Below are 11,859 nucleotides of genomic sequence, written 5' to 3' on the forward strand. Positions count from 1 at the left end.
CCTGGGACCAGCCCCGTGTGCCTCTGACCCCCATCCCACCCGGTGCCCCAGGTGTATCCAGGACAGCACCGTGAGCCTGCACCCACTGGCCTCCTGGCCCAATTCGCGCTGCTTCCCACAGTCCACATGCACAGGACTGAGCCCTCACCACCTGCTGGATAACAAACCTGGCCCACGGGGACAAGGATCTGCCTGCGAGACAGGGAAATGTGACGACCTAAGTAGCAAAGAGGAGGAAACTCTTTGACTGTGTGGATCAAACGTGGGGTTGGGGGCAGTGGTGTGGAAAGGCTGTCAGACTCTCCTACAGAAACAAGCAGGGTAGAAAGCCCCAAGAGAGGTCTGCCCAGGCAGTTCAATGGTTAAGATTCTGTGCTTCCACTGCAGGGGGCATGGTTCTATCTCTGGTCAGGGAAGTTTGCATGCTAGGTGGTATGGCCAAAAAGATAAAAAACTCGATGGCATAAGCACATCCATAGAAAACACTGGGAAATGACTAAAATGTTACTAGGTTATCTCTGGGCAGTAGGACTATCAGATCAGATCAGTCGCTCAGTCATGTATGACTCTGCGACCCCATGAATCACAGCACGGCAGGCCTCCCTGTCCATCACCAACTCCTGGAGTTCACTCAAACTCACGTCCATCGAGTCAGTGATGCCATCCAGCCATCTCATCCTCTGTCGTCCCCTTCTCCTCTTGCCCCCACTCCCTCCGAGCATCAGAGTCTTTTCCAATGAGTCAACTCTTCGCATGAGGTGCCCAAAGTACTGGAGTTTCAGCTTTAGCATCATTCCTTCCAAAGAAATTCCACGGCTGATCTCCTTCAGAATGGATTGGTTGGATCTCCTTGCAGTCCAAGGGACTCTCAAGAGTCTTCTCCAACACCACAGTTCAAAAGCATCAATTCTTCGGCGCTCAGCCTTCTTCACAGTCCAACTCTCACATCCATACATGACCACAGGAAAAACCATAGCCTTGACTAGACGAACCTTTGTTGGCAAAGTAGTCTCTACTCTTGAATATGCTATCTAGGTTGGTCAAAACTTTCCTTCCAAGGACTAAGCGTCTTTTAATTTCATGGCTGCAGTCACCATCTGCAGTGATTTTGGAGCCCAGAAAAATAAAGTCTGACACTGTTTCCACTGTTTCCCCATCTATTTCCCATGAAGTGATGGGGCCAGATGTCATGATTTTCGTTTTCTGAATGTTGAGCTTTAAGCCAACTTTTTCACTCTCCACTTTCACCTTCATCAAGAGGCTTTTGAGTTCCTCTTCACTTTCTGCCATAAGGGTGGTGTCATCTGCATATCTGAGGTTATTGATATTTCTCCCGGCAATCTTGATTCCAGCTTGTGTTTCTTCCAGCCCAGCGTTTCTCATGATGTACTCTGCATAGAAGTTAAATAACCAGGGTGACAATATACAGCCTTGACGTACTCCTTTTCCTATTTGGAACCAGTCTGTTGGTCCATGTCCAGTTCTAATTGTTGCTTTCTGACCTGTATAAAAATTTCTCAAGAGGCAGATCAGGTGGTCTGGTATTCCCAGCTCTTTCAGAATTTTCCACAGTTTATTGTGATCCACACAGTCAAAGGCTTTGGCATAGTCAGTAAAGCAGAAATAGATGTTTTTCTGGAACTCTCTTGCTTTTTCCATGATCCAGCAGATGTTAACAATTTGATCTTTGGTTCCTCTGCCTTTTCTAAAACCAGCTTGAACATCAGGAAGTTCACGGTCCACATATTGCTGAAGCCTGGCTTGGAGAATTTTAAGCATACTTTACTAGCGTGTGAGATGAGTGCAATTGTGCGGTAGGTTGAGCATTCTTTGGCATTGCCTTTCTTTGGGATTGGAATGAAAACTGACCTTTTCCAGTCCTGTGGCCACTGCTGAGTTTTCCAAATTTGCTGGCATATTGAGTGCAGCAGTTTCAGAGAATCATCTTTCAGGATTTGAAAGAGCTCAACTGGAATTCCATCACCTCCACTAGCTTTGTTCGTAGCGATGCTTTCTAAGGCCCACTTGACTTCACATTCCAGGATGTCTGGCTCTAGGTCAGTGATCACACCATCGTGATTATCTGGGTCGTGAAGATCTTTTTGTACAGTTCTTCTGTGTATTCTTGCCACCTCTTCTTAATATCTTCTGCTTCTGTTAGGTCCATACAATTTCTGTCCTTTATCGAGCCCATCTTTACATGAAATGTTCCTTTGGTATCTCTGATTTTCTTGAAGAGATCTCTAGTCTTTCCCATTCTGTTGTTTTCCTCTATTTCTTTGCATTGATCACTGAAGAAGGCTTTCTTATCTCTTCTTGCTATTCTTTGGAACTCTGCATTCAGATGCTTATATCTTTCCTTTTCTCCTTTGCTTTTTGCTTCTCTTCTTTTCACAGCTATTTGTAAGGCCTCCCCAGACAGCCATTTTGCTTTTTTGCATTTCTTTTCCATGGGGATGGTCTTGATCCCTGTCTCCTGTACAATGTCACGAACCTCATTCCATAGCTCATCAGGCACTCAATCTATCAGATCTAGGCCCTTAAATCTATTTCTCACTTCCACTGTATAATCATAAGGGATTTGATTTAGGTCATAACTGAATAGTCTAGTGGTTTTCCCTACTTTCTTCAATTTAAGTCTGAATTTGGCAATGAGGAGTTCATGGTCTGAGCCACAGTCAGCTCCTGGTCTTGTTTTTGCTGACTGTATAGAACTTCTCTATCTTTGGCTGCAAAGAATATAATCAGTCTGATTTCGGTGTTGATCATTTGGTGATGCCCATGTATAGAGTCTTCTCTTGTGTTGTTGGAAGAGGGTGTTTGTTATGACCAGTGCATTTTCTTGGCAAAACTCTATTAGTCTTTGCCCTGCTTCATTCCGTATTCCAAGGCCAAATTTGCCTGTTACTCCAGGTATTTCTTCACTTCCTACTTTTGCATTCCAGTCCCCTATAATGTAAGGGACATCTTTTTTGGGTGTTAGTTCTAAAAGGTCTTGTAGGTCTTCATAGAACCGTTCAACTTCAGCTTCTTCAGCATTACTGGTTGGGGCATAGACTTGGATTACCGTGATACTGAATGGTTTGCCTTGGAAACGAACAGAGATCATTGTGTCGTTTTTGAGATTGTATCCAAGTACTGCATTTCAAACTCTTTTGTTGACCATGATGGCTACTCCATTTCTTCTGAGGGATTCCTGCCCGCAGTAGTAGATATAATGGTCATCTGAGTTAAATTCACCCATTCCAGTCCATTTCAGTTCGCTGATTCCTAGAATGTCGACATTCACTCTTGCCATCTATTGTTTGATCACTTCCAATTTGCCTTGATTCATGGACCTGACATTCCAGGTTCCTATGCAATATTGCTCTTTACAGCATTGGACCTTGCTTCTATCACCAGTCACATCCACAGCTGGGTATTCTTTTTGCTTTGGCTCCATCCCTTCATTCTTTCTGGAGTTATTTCTCCACTGATCTCCAGTAGCACCTACTGACCTGGGGAGTTTCTCTTTCAGTATCCTATCATTTTGCCTTTTCATACTGTTCATGGGGTTCTCAAGGCAAGAATACTGAAGTGGTCTGCCATTCCCTTCTCCAGTGGACCACATTCTATCAGATCTCTCCACCATGACCCACCCATCTTGGGTCGCCCCACGGGCATGGCTTAGTTTCATTGAGTTAGACAAGGATGTGGTCCTAGTGTGATTAGATTGACTAGTTTTCTGTGAGTATGGTTTCAATGTGTGTGCCCTCTGATGCCCTCTTGCAACACCTACCATCTTACTTGGGTTTCTCTTACCTTGGGCATGGGGTATCTCTTCACGGCTGCTCCAGCAAAGTGCAGCCAATGCTCCTTACCTTGGACGAGGGGTATCTCCTCACCGGCGCCCTTCCTGACCTTCAACGTGGGATAGGTCCTCTAGGCCCTCCTGTGCTCCTGCAGCCAGGGTGTGGGGTTGGTCCTCCCGGCCACCGCCCCTGGTCTCGGGCATGGGGTAGCTCCTCCCGGCCACCGCCCCTGGTCTCGGGCATGGGGTAGCTCCTCCCGCCCACCGCCCCTGACCTCGGACGCCGGGTAACTCCTCTCATCACGGCCCCTGACCTCAGACGTGGGGTAGCTTCTCGGCCGCGCTTTAGCGCGCCCGTCGCAGCCGCCTGCGCTTTAGCGCGCCCGTCGCAGCCGCCTGCGCTTTAGCGCGCCCGTCGCAGCCGCCTGCGCTTTAGCGCGCCCGTCGCAGCCGCCTGCGCTCGCAGCCGCCTTAGCGCGCCCGTCGCAGCCGCCTGCGCTTTAGCGCGCCCGTCGCAGCCGCCTGCGCTTTAGCGCGCCCGTCGCAGCCGCCTGCGCTTTAGCGCGCCCGTCGCAGCCGCCTGCGCTTCAGCGCGCCCGTCGCAGCCGCCTGCGCTTTAGCGCGCCCGTCGCAGCCGCCTGCGCTTTAGCGCGCCCGTCGCAGCCGCCTGCGCTTTAGCGCGCCCGTCGCAGCCGCCTGCGCTTTAGCGCGCCCGTCGCAGCCGCCTGCGCTTTAGCGCGCCCGTCGCAGCCGCCTGCGCTTTAGCGCGCCCGTCGCAGCCGCCTGCGCTTTAGCGTATTAGCATAGCTTAAGACAAATATTTGCATAAGAAAAGGCATTGGTTATCTCTAGGTTTGAGAATGGCATCCGGTCCCATCACTTCATGGGAAATAGATGGGGAAACAGTGGAAACAGTGTCAGACTTTATTTTTCTGGGCTCCAAAATCACTGCAGATGGTGACTGCAGCCATGAAATGAAAAGACACTTACTCCTTGGAAGCAAAGTTATGACCAACCTAGATAGCATATTCAAAAGCAGAGACATTACTTTGCCAACAAAGGTTTGTCCAGTCAAGGCTATGGTTTTTCCTGTAGTCATGTATGGATGTGAGAGTTGGACTGTGAAGAAGGCTGAGCGCTGAAGAACTGATGCTTTTGAACTGTGGTGTTGGAGAAGACTCTTGAGAGTCCCTTGGACTGCAAGGAGATCCAACCAGTCCATTCTGAAGGAGATCAGCCCTGGGATTTCTTTGGAAGGAATGATGTTAAAGCTGAAACTCCAGTACTTTGGGCACCTCATGCGAAGAGTTGACTCATTGGAAAAGACTCTGATGCTGGGAGGGATTGGGGCAGGAGGAGAAGGGGACGACAGAGGATGAGATGGCTGGATGGCATCACTGACTCGATGGACGTGAATCTGGGTGAACTCCAGGAGTTGGTGATGGACAGGGAGGCCTGCCGTGCTGCGATTCATGGGGTTGCAAAGAATCGGACACGACTGAGCGACTGAACTGAACTGAACTGAGGTTTGAGAATAGTTAACTTCAGGTGAAACCAGGTGTCATTATGGCAACACAGTATTTTAAGAGAAAACTCTTTTTAAATTTGTGTAGAGAAGGAAAAAATATCGCTAGTTTGTTTCTTCCTGCCACTTAAGAGAGATAAAAACGTCTGACACTTGCAGGCTATTTCCTCTGTTTGGAGACCCCTGGCCTTTTTGCCTGTTACCCTCTCAAGGGTCCCACCAGAGCATGTTGTACGCCTACATGGCATTCATGGACATCTCAGAAAAGGAGTCAGAACTCTCGTCTCCCAGCACCTCTCCTCCCAGGCCTACAGAAAGGTAAGGCTGGGAGTGCAGGCTGATGGCATCCCTGCTGCTGCTGCTGCTGCTAAGTCACTTCAGTCGTGTCTGACTCTGTGCGACCCCATAGACGGCAGCCCACCAGGCTCCCCCGTCCCTGGGATTCTCCAGGCAAGAACACTGGAGTGGGTTGCCATTTCCTTCTCCAATGCATGGAAGTGAAAAGTGAAAGTGAATTTGCTCAGTCGTGTCCGACTTAGCGACCCCATGGACTGCAGCCTACCAGGCTCCTCCATCCATGGGGTTTTCCAGGTAAGAGTACTGGAGTGGGGTGCCATTGCCTTCTCCAGATGGCACTCCAGGATAGGGCAAAAACACAAGGCTAATACAAACCCCATTCAAAAGGGATCCTGGGACACCTAATACCCCCTTAAGCAAGAAACCCACAAGGGAATTCAGCCAATTCTCTAAGGTTTTTGAAAACAGGACTGATTACACTTTGTCTGTCCCCATATAACACCCCTATCTTCCCAGTCAAAAAGTCAAACTCTAGTAGAGTATTGCTTTGTCTAAGACTTGAGGGCTAGTAATGAAATAGTCTAAGATTTGCACCTGTGGTAGCTACTTACAACTATCCTCTCTGCTTTCAACTATTCTAGGAGAATTAAAACTGGTTGTCAGTTTTGGACTTGAAAGATGCTTTTTTTCTGCATCCCTATCACAGAAGAATCATAGCAGCTGTTTGTTTTTGAATGATAGCCCACAAGAACAGATAGTCCAACAGTATAGTTGGACAGTCCTGCCTCAAGGATTTAAGAATACCCCTACCTTGGAGGCTTCCCTGATGGTCCGTGGTTAAGACTCCATGCCTCTACTGCACTGCAGGGGTCACAGGTTCTATCCCTGTTTGGGGAACTAAGATCCCATATGCTGCATGTGGTACAGTGGAGAAAAATTCCCCTTACCTTTTTGGGAAATGTTAGTGTTGGCTAGGGACCTTAGAAACTTAAAATTGGATGAAGGACTCTTCCTCCAATATGTGGACAATTTGATTATAGAAGCCCTACACATAATAGTGAAAGTTTTAGTCACTCAGTCATGTCCCACTCTTTGCAGCCCCGTGGACTGCAGCCCACCAGGCTCCTCTGTGCATGGAATTGTCCAGGCAAGAATACTGGGTTGGGTTGCCATTTCCTTCTCCAGGGATCGAACCCAGGTCTCCTGCTTGGCACGCAGATTCTTTAGCTCTGAGCCACCAGGGAAGCCCCTGGTTTTAATTACCATGCAGTCATCGGTCAAGTTAGCTGGAGTAAAGCCATGGAAACGTCACATTCAGGTCAAAGCAGCCCCACTGTCATCAGAAAAATGACCCAATTCCTGAGAGGCCTAGAGAGCAAGAGGTTTGTGAGCCCTTAGAAGCCTTAAGGTTGCTCTTCAAAAAAGACAAGTGTTGAGATTAAAATTTCCTTGTAGAAGAAATTTCATCAGGTTCAAATAGTTGTAGTATTATTTACTAAAATTTTTAAATATTCCTAGCCCAAAGCTGATCAGTTCCATTTCACAACCTGGCCCTCATCATCTCTGTTTAGCAGGAAGTGGCTAGAAAGATTATCACCCCTTATTCCCACTAGATTGTATCTAGACTAATAAATGGGAATTGTAATAGGGGTGGGACAGGCATGTTAGCCAGAGACTGACAGAGGTCCCTCTCAGCCATCGGTTGCCATCACAGTGGCCGCTCACTTCCTCTATTGTGGAGAGTTGTAAGTATAAAAGGAGACCATTTCAGACTGAGGGAAGATAGGTTTCTTGAGACAGTAGTCTGTCAAATTCTTGGTCTGCTAGCTTCCTGATTAAAGTCATTATTCATTGTCCCCAGCAACTCATCTCCCATTTACTGCCCTGTTGTGTGGCGAGCAGAGCAAGCTTGGGCTGGGTAACAGCTGGACACGCTTTCATTCATGTTGAGATCTCTGGAGGGGCACCCAGGAATTGCCTCAGTTATACCTTCATGTCCCTTCTGGGGCCAGTTAGCAGGCTTAGGGGTTCAGGATTGACTATGAAAGGAATGATTCATAACCTCAAAGAACCCATGGAAAATAGAGGACTTAAAGAGGAAAACAAGCGTTCATGCTACCATTAGAAAGGAGCTACCAGAAAGGTGAGCAGGTGAACTCTGACTCAGACTTGGGTGCTAAGGAAGGCTTCCTGGAGGATGTGATGCTTGTTCTGCAGTGAAGCATGGCGCACTCTAGGCAGGATGTGTTCCTAGTGCTGCCTGGGAGCTGCAGGCAGGTCCAGCACGTGGAGGGAAAGGTGGGAGTGAGCAGTGGTGGGAGCGGTGGCCAGGGCGACATCACAACCTCCTGTGCACAAGTCAGGGAGTGAGAACCTTCTGGAAGTGAGGGGTGGCTACTGGAGTGTTCAAGGCAGGGCAGAGGCTGGGACGGAAGGGAAATGCCCTGTGGAACTAAGTGATGTGAATAAGACGTGTAAGAACGATGAAGATGGCGTCACAGAATCAAGGTGAGAAGCCATGAGAATCTGAAGTAAGAAGGTGAGGAGGTCTGCACCCCATGGACACAGTGATGGTGCCTCTCAGGGCTTGGGTTTGGCTGACTGCGAGCTGACAGAGCTACTCACTGACACAAGGATTCAGGGGAGAAGCAGACCTGGGTTGGCCCTTGGATGCTGGGGCAGCAGGTGATTCACAAATATTATAGAAGGCATCAGACCCCCAGAGAGGCTACAAGCCTGAAAGCCACTAGAAGCAGACGGAAGGCCAGAGAAGGATGAAGACTTGAGTGCAGGTAACAGGGCCTCTGAACACACATCTGCTTTTCTGAGGAGGCACCCAGCACAGCTTTGGAGGACACAGCTCAACTGAAGAGGCTTCCCTGCGGCTCCAGGGTTGGAGACTTGGTGTTCATTTTAGCTCCAACATTATAAAGTCCAGGATGGAATTGACCTCACCCCTGGACATCACCTGTGGGCCTCAGAGAAGCAGCTCAATCTCTATTATTGATCTATGTTTAAATTTTGAGGTTTTTTTTAAACCAAACTTTGCATAGTTTAAAAATCTCAAATTACCATCTGTCAAACATATCATTGCCTACCTTGCCTTCATGGTCCTCTGAGGCAAATATTTCAGCCATTAGCAGATGATTCTTTGGTATTTACCTTCCTCACTAAATAACATGGGTATACATATACTTACTGATTTTATCCATGTTAGGCATTATCTGCTGACTTTCCAATATGGCAGTCAAGGATTCAGCTCTGCTCACCCCGCCCTCATCTCCACCACAGGCATGCACCCACTTCCTGTTCCCCCATCCTCCTGATACACTTTGATCATTTTGGTCAAATGTGATCACTTCAAGTTCAGTGTTCATATTATCATGACTGTGCTCACGTTGTTCACAACTGAGTCTCTTAAGGTAATCATGACTTTGCTCTCTTTTCCTCCATAACTTTTTATATTTCACTGGAATTTAAGATTGCCTCCCCTCCCCATTTATTTAGCTATATTTGTGGTACTGATCACGAGTCCCATCCCTAATTCTCTCCCTGTCTGCAAACCTCTTTCTTTTCTTTTTTTTTTTAATTTTATTTTTAAACTTTACAATATTGTATTAGTTTTGCCAAATATCGAAATGAATCCACCACAGGTATACCCGCGTTCCCCATCCTGAACCCTCCTCCCTCCATGCAAACCTCTTTCAATATTCCAAAACACAGTCTTCTCAGGGTCATCTTGACCAACCTTTCCTGGAGTCTTTGATCGGCTTCAGTCTGAACCAGCAGTTTCTCTGCCTGGCCCATAGCTGTCCCTGGGATGTTCCTTTGCTGTCGTCTTGGTGAGTCCCCTTTCCTTTCCTGGGTTGGCGTCCTGGCTTCTTCAATCTTACATCTTACTCTCTCTCTGTCTCCTCCCTCATTTTGGTGAAGCACATCCTTTAGCAGCTTCTTGGGAGGAGAAGGAAGTGCCTTTAAAAACTTTACATGTGTGAAAGTGTTTGGTTCTTTTCTAGTAGTTTTTTTTTTTTTTCTTCGGTGGTCTCCGTGTAGGAGTCTAGGCAGGAAATGATTCTCCTTCAGAAAACATTGTTCTACTGACCTCCAGGTTCCAGGCTTGACGACAACCTGATGACATTCTGCACCTGTTTTCTTGAAAATGTTTTAAGAACCTTTCTTCTCTCTGTGTAAACTGATTGGCTCTCCTCTTCATTTCAGTTTTCAAAATTCCGTAGTGATAAGAAATTCAGCCCACTCTACACACAGATATTGAGACAGGCATGTCAGTGGAGCTTCCCTCACTCAGGGTCCCAGGCTGAACAGAGACATGCAGCAGAGTTTCCAGCTGGAATACGTGGGAAGCGCGGACGCTGAGGCAGACAGGGTGTCGCGAGCGCAGTATTGCACATGGAAACGGCACATGCAGGATGCGTAAGGGCAGCATTTATACAAACTCCACGTGTCAGTACTTTTTAGGGGGGTTCACCGAGGGCCTCACCTGATTCGCTAGCGATTTAGCCTGCCCTTCACGTCCTCCATGCTGTCACTCTACAGCCCCCGTGGAGGTGGTGGTAAGCGATCCAAAAGGGTGCCACACCCCCTGACCTTGGGACTGCTGGAAACCGCTGCATGTACAGCCCAGGTTGCGGTGGGAGCAGCCCCTGGGGTAGGAGGCCTTTGGTGCTGTGGGAGGTGGGAGAGGTAAGACTGAGACTGCCCACCCCCACATGTGTTTTTGGGGTGGAGGGATTGGGGAGGGCCTACCTCCCTCAACACCCCCAGCCAAATGGTGTCTTCCTTTCTCATCTCTATCTGTTTTGACCGTTAAGTCCAGCTCATCTTTGCCTTTGATACGTAACCAAAGGAAAACTAAGACAAAATGAAAAAGTACCACCAGCTTTGGACTTCAGGATCAGCTCCTAATGCCAGTGGTAGTGCTGGCCTCCAGGGGAGACCCTCTAACCTTTCTGCGTAGAACCAGGAAGACTTGAACTCAAAGTCAGGGGTTCTCTCTAGCTCCCTGGGGGAGTCAATTGGAATAGAACCAAGAAGCAGAGTCCCTTTAAAAAGCAACCACTAAAATGTACTTTTCCTTCAGCTTCAGTGTATACTGATTGATGTCTATAGACAGAACATGCTGATGAATAGAACATATAGTAAGCTGCTCAATGAGTGTTTCTTCCGGGAATACAAAATATTTCTCTCAATGTAAATCTACTCCACGTTTGTATACCTTTCCTCTCCCTGGTGGGAATCAGCCAAGAGATAGTACTACAGTACTTGGTGGCTGTCAGAATATTGTTTTTGAAAACAATTGACACATTATCTTAATTATTAATAATTCTCACAGCAACCCTATGACACTGTAGTTTTAATCTTCATTTCACACATTCATAAATTGAAGACTAAAGAGGTAAAATAACTTGCCCAGGATCCCAAAGCCCATAGTGTAGAACGAACCCTGAGTACACTAAGTCCAAGGCTCACAGTAGATCTGACTCCCTCCACACAAAAGGCAACTCCAAATAGCCCTTGAATCCCAGGTTAGATACTTGGGAATTGTCACTAAACTGAAGCATTGCCCCAGAGAAGCACTTAGGAGAGACTTGTGGAAAGGGACTCTGGAAACCGGTCTGCTTGTTCTGATGCCAGTCAGCTGTGGGGCTCTGATAACACCCTCTGACTCTCTGGGCCTCAGTTTCCAGATCTGTAAAATGAAGTTAAGAATGTATCTGCAAGGTTTTAGTAAAGAACCATGATAACCTAGGGAAAGAAACAATGAGACCTCTCAGAGAGTTTCCCGAGAAAGGAAGTTCCATGCTCCCTGGAGAAGATTGGGAAAACATAGGAATATTGAGACAGGGGATGGGAAATTAATGTAGAAGTTCTTATATGGGTATGAGTTCCCTCTTCAGACACTCTACTATAATCCAAGACTTCATGATTTCTACTGAAAAATTGGATGCCTTCAATCAGTGTTCCCACTCCTGGAAACCAGTGGCTCTCAAACCACAAGGGTGCTCAAACCTGGCTGCAACTTTAAACATGCCAAGGCTGGATCCATTCTCAGAGACCTGATCTGGAGTGTGGCAGAGCCTTTGGGAATGTGGAGTTCCCCATGTGATTTTAATGTGCAGAACAAGTTTAGAACCACATCCGCAGAGCCTTAAATTCTTCCTTTTTTGCTGTGAAAATTAAAGAACACAAGAAAGCACTGCACCCAGTGGCACTTGAACTAACATATGCT

Source organism: Bos javanicus, chromosome 10, assembly GCF_032452875.1.
Source record: "Bos javanicus breed banteng chromosome 10, ARS-OSU_banteng_1.0, whole genome shotgun sequence".
NCBI lineage: Eukaryota > Metazoa > Chordata > Mammalia > Artiodactyla > Bovidae > Bos > Bos javanicus.